Here is a 21,447-nt window from a genome sequence, read left to right on the forward strand (position 1 = left end):
GTCGAAATATAAATCAAAGTTGGTTCGATAATGAATTGGAATGTTGGAATACCTTTTATTATAGAGAAATCAAGCACACCTGAAACTTCTGTTAACATTAGTTGGCAAGTATATTAGTTTTCTAGAAGACAATTGTATGTGAACATTATCTGATTCATTGATGTTCGTATTTTTTTTCCTGTAGTTAGTCTAGAGCTTCAGGATATAAGTTTGCAATTAAAATCGCCTCCTGCTATAAATTTAAGCCTATGCGCTGAAGAATGAATTTAAATTGGCTGATAAATTTATTTGTTTTATGGCGGGCATTAAATAGATGTCAGTATTATGCTATAATATTTAAGCCCGGTGCACACGACGCCAGATTTCATGCTGGACAGTTGTAACCTAGCACCGACATTGTAAATCATAATTTACGATCTTGCCCACGACATTTTTGCGGCGGTAATCCTGATCATACTTTCTGTGTAAAATTGTTGCTAGGCGGAATTTGATTTCACAACAACTTCTGTCCTCGCAAATTCCTGCCGTATTTTACGAAGAGCATGTCTTATTCGGCGATAGATGAACTATTTTGTGGCCGATACCTTCATGTCCAATAGGAAAGCTGTATTTTGCAACGTAAATATCAATGCGTACTTGATTCATGTACTTCGATTTTGGAAGAGTTCATTTTTATTTTCTAATATATTGTGTATATCTAGCGGCGTGAATAAATGATTAGTTTAGGAAAGCAGTTTAAAAATACATTTTTTCAAATTTTCGTAATTTTATCTGAAATATCAAAAGATTTCAAAATTTCTAAATTATTAAAAAAAAATCAAATCGTTTTATTCCAAAAATGTCGAAATTTGCAAAAACACTCAAAATTAAAAAAAGAAATTGCGAACCTTTTTAATATTTTTGTATCATATTAATTATTCGATAATATAAATCTTTTAATTATTATATTTCACTTAATCCTAATCAGATGCGATACATATAGTATTTGTTTACAATTCTTACAATTCTCTGTTTGTACACTTATAAGCATTAGTGTATTTTAGACCTATAAAATTATGAATTGTGAAATTCCCATTATATTTATAATAATTTATTTGAAAATGCACGAATTACTATTAATATTAATCATAAAATAAGTGAAAATCTGGTGCAAAATTCTTGCTCCAGAAGCAAGCAGCTTACGACAGAAATCTTGTTACCAAGGAATACTGGTCGTGTGCACCGGGCTTTAATTATTAGGCAGAGAGTGGTGTTTATTGTTATTTTTTATTAGTATTGCTGCTCTTCTATGGCATTTCCCATCAGGGTAATTTGAAGATTATGTTACTTAATTTTGTATGATAAAATATGATTCTTCGCCCTTCATTGAAGAGAGTTTAGGAAATTAGTAGAATATCGACTAGGTTGATTTTTAGTAATATTTCAAGTTCGTATTTGTGTTGAATGCGCTATTGCATTCCATGCATATGTAATTGCCATTGACATATATGTATAAGTTGCTTACTCACATTATTTAAGTTGTTTACTATAGATTAGCATATTTAAAATAACTGAGTTTTTGTTGGTACATTTGTTGGAACATAATTTTAAACTAGATTTAGAATTCGATAAATGAAGTTGATGAGACTGATTACGTGTTTTGAGAGGAATAATTATTTTTAGTAGCATGGCATAGGATACGTTGTTAAGATTTGAGCTATTGCGCTTTGTAGAAAGTGTTTTTCACTTGCTTTTACTGGGTAATGTTTAAGAGTAATTCGGATATGAATAAACCGGATTTAGATTTGTTTTAGTTGTAAACTAACATCTTGTTTATACTTTTGAGCGTATAATTTTGGTATACGAGACAACATTTGTAACTTGAGACATGGTCTAGATTACAGATACATTTGGGTGGGATATGAGACTTTTTTCACACTTGGCTGTCTCGTGAAAATCAGATAATTTTAAACAACGATGGGTACGATAGCAATATTCCTTGGTGTGACCATATTATTGGCATCGACCGCATTGCACTATTAAATGCATTTGTGAATTCTAGCTGGTTAAATTTATATAATAAGTTTTTTGAATTTAGTTACCTTAAGTACATACTAGTTGCTTTCAGCAGGTTCTAATTTAACGATGAATAAGTTTAATGTCATTATCATATTTACTTTTAATTTATTTAAAGATTTAATATCTTCGATAAGTGTTGAATGGCGAATATACCTGCTAACACGCGAAATGCTTTTTTCCTTAAGTTGATAAGTTTGAAACTCGCCCTTGAAGGTAGATAGTAATTTCACTAAAAGTCTATATGGAATCGTAATTTGCGCATTGATCTGAAATCTGCGCATTTAATTTAGAGTAATATTAATTTTCATTTAATACATTTTTGATAACATTGTTTAAATCGATAATATCGGAAACATTCACGACAAAAATCAGTGAAAGTTTGACAGTTCTTCAAGTTTATTTGATGTGATTCTATTGATGGTCTAGTATCTTAAGCTTTTTAAATGGTCAAGCTATTTACCGGGGAATGTTGCCTTCTTCCATCATTAACTCAGTTTCATTTATTATCTAAATGGTTGATATTGACAATGCGGTAGATTGAATACTGGTCTTTAATTGGGTTTCTTTGAAGCTTGTAGTTCAATTGTTATTAGGTTTTTCATGTGCTTTTATAAATGGAGAAAGCATTATTTTAATCCCTCATATGGGGATACAAATAAAAATTAAAATTACATTAAAAATTTTTTGTTATCACTTAGTTTCTGGTTTAGCTTTAATTTCGATTCGACACTAAAATATTACTGTTTTATTACGTTTAAATTAATGTATTTTAATTACAATTTTATTTTAACTCAATGATACTTTTATACACTTAATATTTTTTTTTTTCTTTTAAAAATTAAAAAAAATGGAATAATTCTTTTTAACTTTAAATCATTCAAATCAGATTATTCGTTCTTTAAAAAAACTGCCATTTTTCCATATTTTGCACCGTATTTTCGAAACAGCTCAACCTGTCTTTGCCAAAAGCTAATGAGCAGGTCTTTCCATAAGTAGGAATCGAATGTTTTTCAAATATTTTGCATCGGTTGACCCCTAAATGGACAAAAAATTGTATCCCACACAAAACACACACACGTCAATTTTTTCTAAGATATGCCAACATTTTCAGAAAACTATGAAGCGCAAATAAGAAAAAAAATTATTTTCGATATATGGACGATTACTATAAATTATCCTATGGGAAGTTACAACTCAAAATACTCAAAAAAAAAAAAAATTCTTCGAAAATTAAAAAAAAATACATATTTTCAAAATTTCAAAACTCGAAATTTTTACAGTTTACGAAAAAGTATTTTTTTTTACAAAATTTGTTTATCAAAATTTTCACAACTTTAAATATTTTCTGTTTTTAAAAATATCGAAAATGATTTACACTTAGTTAGAATTCTCAAAAAAATACTAAGGTTTTTAAATATCAAAGTAAAGATCGCTTTATAATTGAAATGCGTTATTCGAGATATGAGATAAGATCATTCAATGTTCATTCAGCCTGAACTGAACGATTACTATCTGTTTGCACATGTTAAAATATCTAAGTATTTTGCTCTATAAAGTCGTCATAATATTAATACGAATAATATAATTTGAAGTATTTATAACAATCTATCTGAAAACAATTGTTATTTATTATTGATCAATTTTCATTGATTACTTATTATTTTTGTTCCTTGAATATTTAATTACGATACGGAAAGTTCCTACAATTTGCCTTAAGACACACTGCCATGAACCACTCGTTAAACTAGTTGTAAGGATTATATACACTTAATCGATAAAAAAAGCAATTTTTCCTGTGAAACTATTAAATTTATCGATACAAAAATTGGTGCACATATAAATTGGAAATTGGAAAAATCTTCGATTAAAACTGACCAATATATTTAGAAAGATACTGTTAAAATTTGAGGCTAATCGGATCAGCCGTTTTGGAGTTACGTTGGTCACCGATCTTGAAAACACCATTTTGAGAAAAACGCGTTTAAGGTTTGGAAAGCAAATTACATGAAATTTTTATTCGACTTACATGTAGCAATTTAATCCAGGTCCAGGGCCATATAAGAGACCCTCCATCGATTCGAAAACTTCTAATACCTCGAGCTGATGTTGTCCGCGAGGCATTCAATCTCAGGTGAACTCTCCCGCTCGACGATCTGAAATTATTTCGCGATACTCATTTTGTTTTTAACTTCCCGTAAGGTAGGTTATTGCAATGGGCCGAAAATCGAAATTGAAATTTTTTTACATTTCTCGACGTTTTGAAGGTTTCTGAACGTTTTGGCATACCTCAGAAAAAATGGATGTGTGTGTGTGTGTGTGTGTCTGTATGTATGTATGGATACAAATTTTCAGTCACGTTTTTCGGGCGCACGGATCAACCGATTTGAATGGTTCAAAAAACATTCGATTCCTATTGATAGGGAAAAGAGCTGATTAGCAATTTGCCTTAAGGCACGATGCCATACACCCCACTAGTTTGGCATTTGAATGCGTATTGAGCCTAATTGTCATTTATATTGCCTTCATATAATTCAATGGTGATTCCATTCCTTCATTAAATATGCCGGTGGCTATGTATGCAGCGTTTTTTCTCAGTTTTCGAACCGGTCGGAAAATTTTGACATTTCACATATAACATTTTCAGAAATTGATTTAAACACTGGTATAAAATTTAGAATGCAATACTAAACAATCAAATCACATGTAACTAAGTTTTCCTGTTATTTTTTAAAAAATTTCGCCGGATCACTAACTACTTTCTTCTATCTCAGCCGTGTTTTCATTTTCAAATTTCCGTGCAACTCCGAAAATATTCACCAGAATGATATGAAATTTATTGAAAAACAAAATTAATTTTTAGAAAATCCTAACCGTATAAACCTATTAATGTAAGTTGCATAAACGTCTCTATATGTGTAAATATTCGACCTAATTTTTGAGAAGCTAGATTTAAATTTTGGCTTACAGCACAAAATCGCTGTCCATTTGACTAAATTTTGATGAATTTTTAAGACAGATGCCATAACATTTAGTATGTTCTTTAAAACCACGATCAATACAAAAAGTCTCAACAAAATTGTTTTTTTTCAACAATTAAAACATCGACGAAATATACACATGTTAAAAGGTTTTGAACGTTTGGAAATACTTCAAACTTCCGAAAACATAAGAATAGCAAGAATTTTCTAGCAAAACATAAACATCTCTTTGATCAGATAGGAAGTTAATTAATAGACGCAGAAAAATAATACGACATCGTTTTTCGTTTGCATCAATGATTCTCGGAGATAAGAAAAATAATTGGCAAAAGACCGTTCGTTACTGACCTTCAAGTTCAAGGTAATAATAAATCAAAAATAATTAGTTGTCAGTTATACAATTTGTTACGATTACATATATTAATACATTTCCTAACTAAACTTTCGTAATATTTGTCAATAAACTATATTGCTGCACAAATATTATACTCAATTTTATGTTTGGTAGCGAATTCTTCTGAATATTTCTGAATATATATCAGTTCTATATATATAATATATATATATATATATATATATATATATATATATATATATATAGAACTGATATATATTCAGAAATATTCAGAAGAATTCGCTACCAAACATAAAATTGAGTATAATATTTGTGCAGCAATATAGTTTATTGACAAATATTACGAAAGTTTAGTTAGGAAATGTATTAATATATGTAATCGTAACAAATGTATAACTGACAACTAATTATTTTTGATTTATTATTACCTTGAACTTGAAGGTCAGTAACGAACGGTCTTTTGCCAATTATTTTTCTTATCTCCGAGAATCATTGATGCAAACGAAAAACGATGTCGTATTATTTTTCTGCGTCTATTAATTAACTTCCTATCTGATCAAAGAGATGTTTATGTTTTGCTAGAAAATTCTTGCTATTCTTATGTTTTCGGGAAGTTTGAAGTATTTCCAAACGTTCAAAACCTTTTAACATGTGTATATTTCGTCGATGTTTTAATTGTTGAAAAAAAACAATTTTGTTGAGACTTTTTGTATTGATCGTGGTTTTAAAGAACATACTAAAATGTTATGGCATCTGTCTTAAAAATTCATCAAAATTTAGTCAAATGGACAGCGATTTTGTGCTGTAAGCCAAAATTTAAATCTAGCTTCTCAAAAATTAGGTCGAATATTTACACATATAGAGACGTTTATGCAACTTACATTAATAGGTTATATACGGTTAGGATTTTCTAAAAATTAATTTTGTTTTTCAATAAATTTCATATCATTCTGGTGAATATTTTCGGAGTTGCACGGAAATTTGAAAATGAAAACACGGCTGAGATAGAAGAAAGTAGTTAGTGATCCGGCGAAATTTTTTAAAAAATAACAGGAAAACTTAGTTACATGTGATTTGATTGTTTAGTATTGCATTCTAAATTTTATACCAGTGTTTAAATCAATTTCTGAAAATGTTATATGTGAAATGTCAAAATTTTTCCGACCGGTTCGAAAACTGAGAAAAACGCTGCATACATAGCCACCGGCATATTTAATGAAGGAATGGAATCACCATTGAATTATATGAAGGCAATATAAATGACAATTAGGCTCAATACGCATTCAAATGCCAAACTAGTGGGGTGTATGGCATCGTGCCTTAAGGCAAATTGCTAATCAGCTCTTTTCCCTATCAATAGGAATCGAATGTTTTTTGAACCATTCAAATCGGTTGATCCGTGCGCCCGAAAACGTGACTGAAAATTTGTATCCATACATACATACAGACACACACACACACACACACATCCATTTTTTCTGAGGTATGCCAAAACGTTCAGAAACCTTCAAAACGTCGAGAAATGTAAAAAATTTCAATTTCGATTTTCGGCCCATTGCAATAACCTACCTTACGGGAAGTTAAAAACAAAATGAGTATCGCGAAATAATTTCAGATCGTCGAGCGGGAGAGTTCACCTGAGATTGAATGCCTCGCGGACAACATCAGCTCGAGGTATTAGAAGTTTTCGAATCGATGGAGGGTCTCTTATATGGCCCTGGACCTGGATTAAATTGCTACATGTAAGTCGAATAAAAATTTCATGTAATTTGCTTTCCAAACCTTAAACGCGTTTTTCTCAAAATGGTGTTTTCAAGATCGGTGACCAACGTAACTCCAAAACGGCTGATCCGATTAGCCTCAAATTTTAACAGTATCTTTCTAAATATATTGGTCAGTTTTAATCGAAGATTTTTCCAATTTCCAATTTATATGTGCACCAATTTTTGTATCGATAAATTTAATAGTTTTCACAGGAAAAATTGCTTTTTTTATCGATTAAGTGTATATAATCCTTACAACTAGTTTTAACGAGTGGTTCATGGCAGTGTGTCTTAAGGCAAATTGTAGGAACTTTCCGTATCGTAATTAAATATTCAAGGAACAAAAATAATAAGTAATCAATGAAAATTGATCAATAATAAATAACAATTGTTTTCAGATAGATTGTTATAAATACTTCAAATTATATTATTCGTATTAAATATTATGACGACTTTATAGAGCAAAATACTTAGATATTTTAACATGTGCAAACAGATAGTAATCGTTCAGTTCAGGCTGAATGAACATTGAATGATCTTATCTCATATCTCGAATAACGCATTTCAATTATAAAGCGATCTTTACTTTGATATTTAAAAAACCTTAGTATTTTTTTGAGAATTCTAACTAAGTGTAAATCATTTTCGATATTTTTAAAAACAGAAAATATTTAAAGTTGTGAAAATTTTGTTAAACAAATTTTGTAAAAAAAATACTTTTTCGTAAACTGTAAAAATTTCGAGTTTTGAAATTTTGAAAATATGTATTTTTTTTTAATTTTCGAAGAATTTTTTTTTTTTTTTTGAGTATTTTGAGTTGTAACTTCCCATAGGATAATTTATAGTAATCGTCCATATATCGAAAATAATTTTTTTTCTTATCTTTGCGCTTCATAGTTTTCTGAAAATGTTGGCATATCTTAGAAAAAATTGACGTGTGTGTGTTTTGTGTGGATACAATTTTTTGTCCATTTAGGGGTCAACCGATGCAAAATATTTGAAAAACATTCGATTCCTACTTATGGAAAGACCTGCTCATTAGCTTTTGGCAAAGACAGGTTGAGCTGTTTCGAAAATACGGTGCAAAATATGGAAAAATGGCAGTTTTTTAAAGAACGAATAATCTGATTTGAATGATTTAAAGTTAAAAAGAATTATTCCATTTTTTTTAATTTTTAAAAGAAAAAACAAAATATTAAGTGTATAAAAGTATCATATTGAGTTAAAATAAAATTGTAATTAAAATACATTAATTTAAACGTAATAAAACAGTAATATTTTAGTGTCGAAATTAAAGCTAAACCAGAAACTAAGTGATAACAAAAAAATTTTTAATGTAATTTTAATTTTTATTTGTATCCCCATATGAGGGATTAAAATAATGCTTTCTCCATTTATAAAAGCACATGAAAAACCTAATAACAATTGAACTACAAGCTTCAAAGAAACCCAATTAAAGACCAGTATTCAATCTACCGCATTGTCAATATCAACCAATTTAGATAATAAATGAAACTGAGTTAATGATGGAAGAAGGCAACATTCCCCGGTAAATAGCTTGACCATTTAAAAAGCTTAAGATACTAGACCATCAATAGAATCACATCAAATAAACTTGAAAGAACTGTCAAACTTTCACTGATTTTTGTCGTGAATGTTTCCGATATTATCGATGTAAACAATGTTATCAAAAATGTATTAAATGAAAATTAATATTACTCTAAATTAAATGCGCAGATTTCAGATCAATGCGCAAATTACGATTCCATATAGACTTTTAGTGAAATTACTATCTACCTTCAAGGGCGAGTTTCAAACTTATCAACTTAAGGAAAAAAGCATTTCGCGTTGTTAGCAGGTATATTCGCCATTCAACACTTATCGAAGATATTAAATCTTTAAATAAATATTAAAAGTAAATATGATAATGACATTAAACTTATTCATCGTTAAATTAGAACCTGCTGAAAGCAACTAGTATGTACTTAAGGTAACTAAATTCAAAAACTCTATTATATAAATTTAACCAGCTAGAATTCACAAATGCATTTAATAGTGCAATGCGGTCGATGCCAATAATATGGTCACACCAAGGAATATTGCTATCGTACCCATCGTTGTTTAAAATTATCTGATTTTCACGAGACAGCCAAGTGTGAAAAAAATTCTCATAACCCACCCATATGTATCTGTAATCTAGACCATGTCTCAAGTTACAAATGTTGTCTCGTATACCAAAATTTATACGCTCAAAAGTATAAACAAGATGTTAGTTTACAACTAAAACAAATCTAAATCCGGTTTATTCATATCCGAATTACTCTTAACACATTACCCAGTAAAAAGCAAGTGAAAAACACTTTCTACAAAGCGCAATAGCTCAAATCTTAACAACGTATCCTATGCCAATGCTACTAAAAATAATTATTCCTCTCAAAACACGTAATCAGTCTCATCAACTTCATTTATCGAATTCTAAATCTAGTTTAAAATTATGTTCCAACAAATGTACCAACAAAACTCAGTTATTTTAAATATGCTAATCATATTAGTAAACAACTTAAATAATGGTAGAAGCAATTACAATATGTCAATGGAATGCAAATAGCGTCATTCAACACAAATACGAACTTGAAATATTACTAAAACTCAACCTAGTCGATATTCTACTAATTTCCTAAACTCTCTTCAATGAAGGGCGAAGAATCATATTTTATCATACAAAATTAAGTAACATAATCTTCAAATTACCCTGATGGGAAATGCCATAGAAGAGCAGCAATACTAATAAAAAATAACAATAAACACCACTCTCTGCCTATAATTAAAGCCCGGTGCACACGACGCCAGTATTCCTTGTAACAAGATTTCTGTCGTAAGCTGCTTGCTTCTGGAGCAAGAATTTTGCACCAGATTTTCACTTATTTTATGATTAATAGTAATTTCGTGCATTTTCAAATAAATTATTATAAATATATACTGTGAATTTCACAATTCATATTTTATAGGTCTAAAATACACTAATGCTTATAAGTGTACAAACAGAGAATTGTAAGAATTGTAAACAAATACATATATGTATCGCATCTGATTAGGATTAAGTGAAATAATAATAATTAAAAGATTTATATTATCGAATAATTAATACTGATACAAAAATATTAAAAAGGTTCGCAATTTCTTTTTTTAATTTTGAGTGTTTTTGCAAATTTCGACATTTTTGGAATAAAACGATTTGATTTTTTTTTTAATAATTTAGAAATTTTGAAATCTTTTGATATTTCAGATAAAATTACGAAAATTTGAAAAAATGTATATTTAAACTGCGTTTCCTAAACTAATCATTTATTCACGCCGCTATATATACACAATAGCTATTTAGAAAATAAAAACTGAACTCTTCCAAAATCGAAGTACATGAATCAAGTACGCATTGATATTTACGTTGCAAAATACAGCTTTCCTATTGGACACTGAAGGTATCGGCCACAAAATAGTTCATCTATCGCCGAATAAGACATGCTCTTCGTAAAATACGGCAGGAATTTGCGAGGACAGAAGTTGTTGTGAAATCAAATTCCGCCTAGCAACAATTTTACACAGAAAGTATGATCAGGATACCGCCGCAAAATATGTCGGGCAAGATCGTAAATTATGATTTACAATGTCGGTGCTAGGTTACAAACTGTCCAGCATGAAATCTGGCGTCGTGTGCACCGGGCTTAAATATTATAGCATAATACTGACATCTATTTACTGCCCGCCATAAAACAAAATTTATCAGCCAATTTAAATTCATTCTTCAGCGGCATAGGCTTAAATTTATAGCAGGAGGCGATTTTAATTGCAAACTTATATCCTGAAGCTCTAGACTAACTACAGGAAAAGAACTACGAACATCAATGAATCAGATAAATGTTTCACATACACATGTCTTCTAGAAAACTAATATACTTGCCAACTAATGTTAACAGAATTTCAGGTGTGCTTGATTTCTCTATAATAAAAGGTATTCCAACATTCCAATTCATTATCGAACCAACTTTGATTTATATTTCGACCACTCCCCTTTTCTTCCTATTCGTCCGATTCCTATCAATCGTCCTCGGAGTTTATTTGATAAATTTATGGACGGAAAATTTATTATTCAAAGACTTCTAGAAGATCATACCAAAGAAATCTGGAATTGTAACACTGTGTACGAATGTTGATGATATTGCGATTACTTCAAGTTACAAGGATGCATGAATAGCAAATTCTAAAATCCAAAACTATCTGACTGAATTAGAATTAAGTTTAGAAAATGAAACATCAAAATCAATGTCGACAAATCACAACATCTTATCATTTCATTAATAAACCACTCAACTTCAATAATCAAGGATCTGTAAAATACCTAGGAATGCACACAGATAGAAAACTCATCTGGAAAATGCACATAACAATGAAAAAATAGAGAATGAAAAGATAGAGGGACCGATTCTGCCGCACAACAGACCAATGTTATGGCAACGCATGTTACGTATCAGCTTCCATACATTATGCTGCTGAATCATACTAAATACTGTCAAAATGTCATATATTTTCTATGCATTCAGGCGTTTTATATACTTGCATTATACTTGAATAATCAGGAATCTGTAAAATACCTAGGAATGCACATAGATAAAAAAACACATCTGGAAAATGCACCTAACAATGAAAAAATAGAGAATGAAGAGTTACAGGGGCCGATTCTGTCGCACAACAGACCAATGTTATGGCAACGCCATGTTACGCTCCAACTTCCATACATTGTGCTACTGAATCTTACTAAATACAGTCAAAATGTCATGTATTTTCTGTGCATTCAGACGTTTTACACATAAACTGCAACGTCACTCGTATGTTATGAAACTCAGTCAGAAAGACCCTGTTATCTAACATCATTTTTTTGACATTTGTGCGGCCTCTAGGTTATGTTATTTCTATCCGGCAACCTGAAAAATTCGCCTGACTGAACAGCAACCGCATGACTTTTGCCAATATTCAGAACGAGTTTGTATGAAAAGTTCTTCATAACATAGCCTTGCCGTCTGGTCTGTCATGCAGCAGAATCGGTCCCAGGGTTTCACAGAATGAAATGAAGGAACTGAACTGGCTCATAGAAGGGTCATCATATTTTTTTCTATTATGTACAGAAAAATGTCCCACTCAAGTTACTTATAATTAATATTTATTATTGCTATTATTATTATCTCTATTATTATTGTTATTTTTAAAGAAAAAAAGAAATATTTATTTGAAACAAAACTTTCAGGTTTTATTGTTATATATCTCAACATCGTTCTCAAATTTTTCATTAAAATATATCTCATAATATGCCGGGTACGAGCAGTTTGTCGATGCACCACGAAGACATTTTCGCAAAAAAAAAATGATTTTTTTAAAGCCTCTAAAGCAGGCTCCCCTCTTAATCATCTTTGTTTTTCTTCCTTCTTTAACTTCCGGGTAAGTTATTGTAATGGGAAAATCGAAAATGAAAATTTTTGCATATCTTATGCTTTTTGAACCATTCAAATCGGTTGATCCGGCAACGTTAATGAAAAGATGCGGACACACAAAACACACACACACATCCATTTTTTCTGAGGTATGCCAAAATGTTCAGAAACATCCAAAACGTGAAGATATGCAAAAAATTTCTGCCTACTACTTTCCATCTAATTTACTAATTTACTTACTACTTTCTATCTAGTTACCTAATGGTAGCTTACTAGTTTTAAAAATCTAATATATTACTTCTTCGTAGTGATGTGAAAACCATACTCCTTTCGCTTTTAAATTTTTAAGAAATAAAAAGCATTAATAAAGCTCCCAATTTCATTTATTTATGAAATGGTTTAGCAACATTACAAGCTAGTTTTTTTCGTTAAAAATCAATTATAATTAAGAAGTCAATTCTAGGAATAAACAAAACAATTAATTCTACTTAAATTATATAATTTTCAATAAGTCGAGAATAAATTTGTTTATTTTTTGTAGGAGCTCTCCACGACATCCTTAAACTTAGTATATAATAGATTTCTTGAGGGTATGGCGAAATGCGCGCAAAACGGGAAAATCGTAAGGAAAACGCGTTTTGCGCAACACTACCATATAATAATTCCACGAGCACATGCCATGACCCGGCAATATCCCTAATAAGTGCGCCGGCAGACATTATAGGAAAACATCAGGTAAAGACATGTATGAAATATTCAATAAGAAGGTTATGAAATAAAATTAATCATTTGAACATTTTGAACTGCTATGACAAATAGTATGTAAGCAGTCTAAGTGAAATATTTGAAAAAAACACGGCACATTGTGTAAATATTCAATCTAAGGCTTTGTATTTATAATAAATCCTTAATATTTTTGGGGAAGTTTTTTGGTTTATGTCTTTTATTGTTCTAAATAAACATTGATGACCATTGACATATTCACGATTATTTTAATTAATATATTATCGGTTACAATTTTACTTATGTACATGATGTTTATTTCTGACAAATAACAAAGAAAATTAATTGTTTAACAGATTGTTACCAAATAAACTAAATGATACAGAAAATTACTGATTGAGTAAGATGAAGTATAAAAAATTAATTAATTAGCTTTAAATACTAGAATTTTTGATAAATTAAAGAATTGTATTAAAATATAACGGTTAAAGATTCATATGTTAAACATCAGATGAACTAAAAATTCTATTCCACATTTTTTTGCCAGCCGGTAAAATGTATTTAAAAAATGCACCCCAGCGCTCCAATTATTGTGTGTGCCACCTTATAAACATATTTAAATAGATCAAATCGCATATTATGAATAAGACCTCGCTAATAAGATATTCCTCACAGTTAATATGCGTGTTAGTGTTGGTTGATCCAATAAATAACAGTATATATATATATATTTACCTGTGATCTTTCTTTAGAAACAGCACCGATATTTGGCACTTCAACGTCAAGGTGAAGCACAAAATGAAGTAATTGTTTGATTATATTCTCTTTTATATCGGATAGCACCTTCGTAAACTCAAACACACCTACTTGTTGTTGTGGGTCTTGTCAAACTGATCGCCGAGCCGACTGACTTGACTTCTTTCATAGATAGTCCAGCACCGCGCACACACACGCTAACACACATATAGGAAATATTTAATGGATGAAAACAAGAATCTCAACTCTAAAGTCGATACATCGAAATTTTACATATTCATTTAATATATTATATATGTATTGGTATTAGTATTTCATACGTATTATTTATCAAGCGTAATCCAATGGAGAACTGGACATTCATAAGTGAATAGTGTCATATGTTAATTAATATTGTAGATATAATTTGCCCAACAACGTTTAAACATTTGATTTACGTCAACATAAATAATTTCTATGCACTCTTGATATATATAATAGTAAAACGTTCGAAAATTTTAATTAATTACTTTTCATTACCGCTAAAAATTCGAAATTCAAAATTCGTTTTAAACAGATGTTAAGTTATAAACAAGTTTGTGATGAATACAAAACTAGTGGTGTATGGCATCCTGCCTTAAGGAAAATACCTAGAATTTCTCGTACCAGTATGAAATATTCGAAGAAAAAAAACAGTGATCATTAAATATTGATCATTGATTAATAACAATTGTTTAAACATTTTCAACCAGATAATTATAATCCCTATATATTTTATCGTTCATAAAATATACTGTGACGATCTTATCGCTCAAAGCACTTGAGAAAGTTTACATTAGCAAGACGTGCCGAATGAATTCATCTGAGGATAAATTTCTTACGATCAATTTCTTACGCATTTGAAATATATAAATCATCAAACTGAATTGTAAATTTGAAGTATAAAACTATGTATATTTTTGAAAAAAAAATTCTGAAAATTTTAAAATTTGCAGAACCGTATAAGTAAACTTTAAAATTAAAAATCTTGGTACGGAACCCAACAAAATTGTGACAAAATTAGTACTGATTTTTAAAATATTCATGAAATAAGTAATAATTTGATGTGCATATGTCTAATGATCATTTTTGACCGCCAAACATTTTTTTTTTCACTTTTTCCTCAGTATCTCTGAAACCGCTAAACCAGCCTTATCAACTAGACCAGCCTTACCAAAAACTTCATCAATCTTTCTGTTTCTGTTAATACAAGTAAAATGCTTTTTGAATCATTAAAATCGGGAATTCCGTTCTCTTAAAAACTGAATTATCGTTTTTGGCACTTTTTGCCCCGTATCTTTGAAACGACCGGACCTGTACCAAACTAGTTGGTTTGGTATTTAGCCTTGAGGCAAGTTACATGAACTTCTCGATATGTGTGAATAATCGACTTAATCAATAAAAAATAAATTAATTTATGAGTGATTAAAAGTATTCCGAGTGGATTTATTACACATAATTGAACACGAACGAACACTTTGACTCGGAGTATTTTCTAAAAGCAAATTTTCAAAAATCAACAATTATTATAATTGAACCAGTTTGCATAGGACTTTAATGGCTCAGTATGTTCATTAAAACCAAGAATTCTATCGTTATACCAAGTAAGTAGTCCAATTTTAATTTTATTTTGGTGAGTTTTGTCGTAAGGGCGCAATATTTCAATAAGTTGTATAAGACATTGATATATATCGCCAAAAAAAGTTCCATAAAAATCGGCTTCAATTTTTGTTTCAACAGTTAATTACAAGAAAACGGCTCGTTAGATTTTCACTTAAAACTAATCAGTATTATTCCCAACTAATATCTTTCGAACAGTTTTTGATTCTTTAAAATCGATTCGGTAGAATGAGCTTAAATGTGGACGAAAAGTTGAACACTTTTTTTCAAATTACAAAGAAACGGCTTGGCCGATCGTCGCACAAAATTCAGAAACGATAATCCTCATCGAGATACATCAAATGGTTTAAAATTTTTGAAATCGGTTCAGGCGTTTTTGAGCAAACGTCGATGATAGTTCTAATTTTGACAAATGCCAAAAAGACCATACTATTTTTTGCAAACTTTGACAAATTTTTAAAGATAAACGAGTTGTCGTAGGGCCGTAATATTTTAGTAAGATCTAGAAGACTATGGTACCGCCAAAAAAATAATCATAAAAATCGTCGAAATTTTTTTTTTTTAAACTTTATTACAAGAAAACGGCTCGGCCGATCTCTACCCTTTAAAAACTCATCAGCACGATTCCCAATCAATATCTTTCGAACAGTTTTTGAATTTTCAAAATCGATTCAGAATTGCGGGCTAAAACGTAGACGAAAATTTTTTCACTTTTCTGTCATTTTTTAAAGAAACGGCTTGGCCGATCTTCGCACAAAATATAGTCTGACAAATAATAGTCCTCATCGAGATACATCAATTGGCTTTTAAATTTTTGAAATCGGTCCAGCCGTTTTTGAGAAAACGTCGATTTACGGCAAAAAATCTGTTCACATACGCGCACACACACACATAATTTTTCCAAATTTGGTCTCATTCGATTCAGAATGGCTTGAAACGTCGAGAAGACATAAAGTTAGCGAATCGGATTTTTTTATGAAAACATAAACTTCTCCTTCGGGAAGTTAAAACTAATCAGCACGTCTTCTCATCGGTAGGAATCGAATGTTTTTTGAATCATTCAAATCGGTTGAATCGTGCGCCCTAAATCGTGGCCGAAAAATTGTATCCAAACATACACACACACATGCATCTATTTTTTCTAATGTATGCCAAAATATTCAGAAACCTTTGAAGCGTGAAGGTATGCAAAAAAAATTATTTTCGATTTTTTGCGATAACTATAACTTACGCTACAGGAAGTTAAAAAATCAAAGAAATTTAAAAAGATTTTAAAATTGTGTATTGAAAGTTAAACTAATGCAACTTCCCGTAACGGAAGTTCGGGAAGATTGAATTGAATTAGACAAGTTCGTATCAGTGTGCTTATATAATGACTACTGTCTTGCTTGTGTAAAAAATGTAATCACAAGGGTAATAATTTTTGACTTTCTGACTTTTGAATTTCTGACTGTGTCATTAGACAATATAATATTCGTAATTAATCATAACAACTAGTGGGGCGCATGGCATCATGCCTTAGAGCAAATTATTGGAACCTCCCGTATCAAAAATTATTATTTTTTTAAAATCGATTAACATTTTTGAAAAAAAAATACATCGACAAAATTAGATTTGTGAGAATCTATAAATTTGACAAAAAATTACTTTTTCTTGAAAAAAAAAATTTTTTTTCAAAAAAAATATTTTCTTTATTTTCACATATTTTGGAAATTCTGAACTTTTTTTCAAAGCAATCGTACTGCTTTATTTGCATAGAGACGTAATATGGAAGCGCGCAAGCGCCGCGCAGCCGTCTAACGGATAAGCATTGATACGGAACCCATAGGAATGTAAACAAAATTTATACTTATTGTTAAAATCTCTATAAAATATCTAATAATTTCATGTGGATATGTCTAATGATCATTTTTGACCGCCAGATGGCATTTTCTTTAATTTTTTTAGTAGATCTCCGGAACTGCTAGACCTGCCATCATGAAAATTTGATCAGTTCTTCATCTTGTTAATACAAGTAAAATGTTTTTTGAATTATTCAAATCGGACGCTCCTGAGTTACCGTTTCTGGCACTTTTTGCCCCATATCTTTGGAACGACTAGATCTGCCTTCGCCAAAAACTAATCAGCACGTCTCCTTATCAATACGAATCAAATGTTTTTCGAATTATTCAAATCGCTTCATCCGTGTTCCCGAAATCGTCGACAAAAATTTGTATCTGAACACACACATACATCCATCCATTTTTTCTAAAGTATGCCAAAATATTCATAAACCTTTGAAACGTAAAGATATATAAAAATTTTCATTTTTGATTTTACGGGAAGTCAAAAATGTGTCACAAATTATGAGTTGCTAGGCCTGTTGAATAATGTTGAAATTCATTGATATTTTTATACTAATACAAATTTTATTTTAAAGAATCGTATTTTTTATTACAGTTCGATTGCTCAGAAATGTGTCGGACATGTAATTATAGACAAAATCATTAAATTTGGAGATAAATTGTTTTATATTTTTAATATTTTATGTATTGAACATAAATCGAAAAAGTGTCAATATTATTACATTATTATTAACATGTAATATTGATTTTTGTATTTACATTTTTTTTGTGATTTTAAAATGTAAATTCAAATTTGAAATTAAGTGTTATAAATATGATGGTATAAGTAAAATATAAATATGTCACATCAAGAATTTGACCATTTAAACCAGAAATTTCCAAATTTGTTTGTGCATTCATTGATAGGGAGATGGGCTGATTAGTTTTTGGCAAAGGCAGGTCCAGTCGTTACGGAAATAAAGAGCAAAGAGTGCAGAAAATAAAAATCGAGTTTTTGAGAGAACGGAGCATCCGATTTCAATGATTCAAAAAACTTTCTGATTGTGTTAACGAAAGCTGTTCATTTTTTTGTGTCAAAAATAATTCGGATTACAATTTTAATTCTGGCTAAAGTTTTAAAGCTCACTTATATACTTTAAATAAATAATTTCCACTATGTGATTCAGTTTATACAATTTTTATAAATATTAGACAATGTTACAGTATTTATAATAATCTATTTGAAAACATTTAATATTATTCGAACATTTTATTACGGTACGGAAAGTTCCAGCAATTTTCCTTATGCCATACACCACTGGTTTAATATAAATTTATAATTGTACTAAGGTTTTTATTACATATTTAAAGTAGACATACATGTTATTTTCATACATTTATTAATTGAATTTAAAACAATAACAAAAAATGAAGTAAGCAAAAAGTAAATGTTTAATTATCAACATTTGACAACAATTGTGCAAGGTTTAACCTTACATCTCCCGGCTAAAGATTACGAGTCTACATTTTTTTATTTAGGGTATCATAGTAATAATGCTAAACGTCCTTTTTATTGTTTATTTTACAACTAATAAATCGTATTTTATCTTTATTATCTAGAAATATTATAAAAGTCTGAATATTATAAAAGCGCAAATAATATTGATAAGCCCTCAGTTATATTATTAAGGAAATAGGAATTTGCAAGCTTAACCTTATTGCAAATAAATTGAATGTCTACTTAAGCGACAACATTAATCGGTTGATACGTGCGCCCGAAAACGTGGACGAAAAATTGTATCCATACATACATACACACACATCCATTTATTCTGAGGTATGCCAAAATGTTCAGAAACCTTCAAAACGTGAAGAAATGTAAATAATTTCAATTTCGATTTTTGGACGATTATAATAACTCACCCACGGGAAGTTAATTATTGAATTTGTAGAGAATGCCATAGCTCACATTTATATTTATACAATTTTTGAAGTGTATCTTTTTAATTACAATTGAATATCTTTAAACTTACATTAAATAAATGAAAATATTATATCATCATATTGTCTAGAATTTTATTAGTTGAAGTGAAGGTATGATATTTGTCAACTAGAGAAAGCCAGAGGCAGAGATAACATCTAACCCGAATTCCTTGCAAGAAATATAGCATAACTGAAATTGCATTCTATGGTTTTTGTCCATCAGAAAACTAAATTTTGTAAATGAAAATAACGTGTATATCTTTTTTTATTTAAAACCGGTTTTTCTCTCATTCGACACCGGAATGAAGCAAACGATATTGGATTTTCGATCTAAACTTCTAAAAGATGGTGTATGTTAAATACTTAAACTAAAAGCAGCTAATTTGAATACCCAAATGCTCCCGATCGCTACATTACCAATATCATACGAAACTAGTGGTGCTTCAGCGTGTCTTAAGGAAAATTCCTGGAAGTTCTCGTACCAAAAATTAAAGTTTCCCGATATGTGTAAATAATGGACTTAATCAATGAAATATAAATTTATTTATGAATGATTAAAAGTATTCCGAGCGGATTTATTACACATCATTGAAAACGAACGAATACTCTATAGTTATACATGCGTTATACCAAGTGAATCGTCTAATTTTAATTTCAACAAACGTCAAAAAAACTACTCATTTTCTCAAACTTTGATGAATTTTTAAAATTAAACTACTTGTAAGGCCGTAATATTTCAGTGAGTTCTATAGTATACTTCTAGACCAGGATATATATCGCCAAAAAAAGTTTCATAAAAATTGGCTTAAATTTTTTTTCAACAGTTAATTACAAGAAAACAGCTTGGTAGATCTTCATCTAAATCTAATTACTATCAATGCCAACTAATATCTTTCGAACAGTTCTTGATTTTTTCAAATCGATTCGGTAGTATGAGCTTAGGTGTGAACGAAAAGTTTAACAGTTTTTTCCAAATTACAAAGAAACGGCTCGGCTGATCGTCGCACAATTTGATTGAGATACATCAAATGGCTTTTAAATTTCTGAAACCGGTTCAGGCGTTTTTGAGTAAACGTCGATGAAAGGTCTAATTTTGACAAATGCCAAAAAAACGATACTATTTTTTGCAAAATTTGGAAATTTTTTAAAATTATACGACTTTATCGTAGGGCCGTAATATTTTAGTAAGATCTATAAGACTATGGTATCTACCGTCCAAAAAAATTATAACTAGTGGGGCGCATGGCATCGTGCCTTAAGGCAAATTGCTGGAACTTCCCGTACTAATAATTATTTTCCTTTAAGAAGATTAACATTTTTGAAAAAATTTTACTTTGAAAAAATTAGATTTTTGAGAAACTACAAAATTTTGACAAAAATTTATCTTTTTCGAAAAAAAATGTTTTCTTCATTTTGAAATATTTTGGAAATTCTGAACTTTCTTTTCTAGCTTTTGAATTATTAAAATCGGACGCCTCGTTCTCTTAAAAACTGAGTTACCGTTTGTGGCATTTTTTGCCCCGTATCTTTGGAACGGCTAGACCTACTTATGCCAAAAACTAATCAGCACGTCTTCTTAGCAACAGCTAATGCCGAAATCGGTTTAACCGTGTTCCCGAAATCGTCGACGAAAATTTGTGTCCGCACACACACACACGCACACACACATACATTAACTTAACTTCATTACTATAACTTAACCTATTAGTTAAAAATTGACGAAATTTTTATTAGCCGATCTTTAGATAAAATTTGTGAATAATGAAAAAAATACAAAAAAACAATAAAGTGGAATAAAAACAATAAGTGACAAATAATAATAAATATAACAAAACAAAAATATTAGAAATAATAAGATAATAATAATAATAATAATAATAATAATAA

General features: G+C 29.9%; 1 protein-coding gene across 1 annotated transcript in view; it reads right to left on the reverse strand.

Moving 5' to 3' along the window:
- LOC113372008 (inter alpha-trypsin inhibitor, heavy chain 4-like) overlaps nucleotides 1–14,241 on the reverse strand; it is a 57,652-nt gene extending 43,411 nt beyond the window's left edge. Inside the window, exon 1 of the mRNA XM_026612380.1 lies at nucleotides 14,096–14,241. The gene's annotated coding sequence lies outside the window, so the exon portion shown is untranslated. The remainder of the gene's footprint in view (nucleotides 1–14,095) is intronic.
- Nucleotides 14,242–21,447: the final 7,206 nt, after the last annotated feature.

Source organism: Ctenocephalides felis, unplaced genomic scaffold (assembly GCF_003426905.1).
Source record: "Ctenocephalides felis isolate EL2017-DRISC unplaced genomic scaffold, ASM342690v1 CF-g0.4_SCAFFOLD_01502, whole genome shotgun sequence".
Lineage (NCBI taxonomy): Eukaryota > Metazoa > Arthropoda > Insecta > Siphonaptera > Pulicidae > Ctenocephalides > Ctenocephalides felis.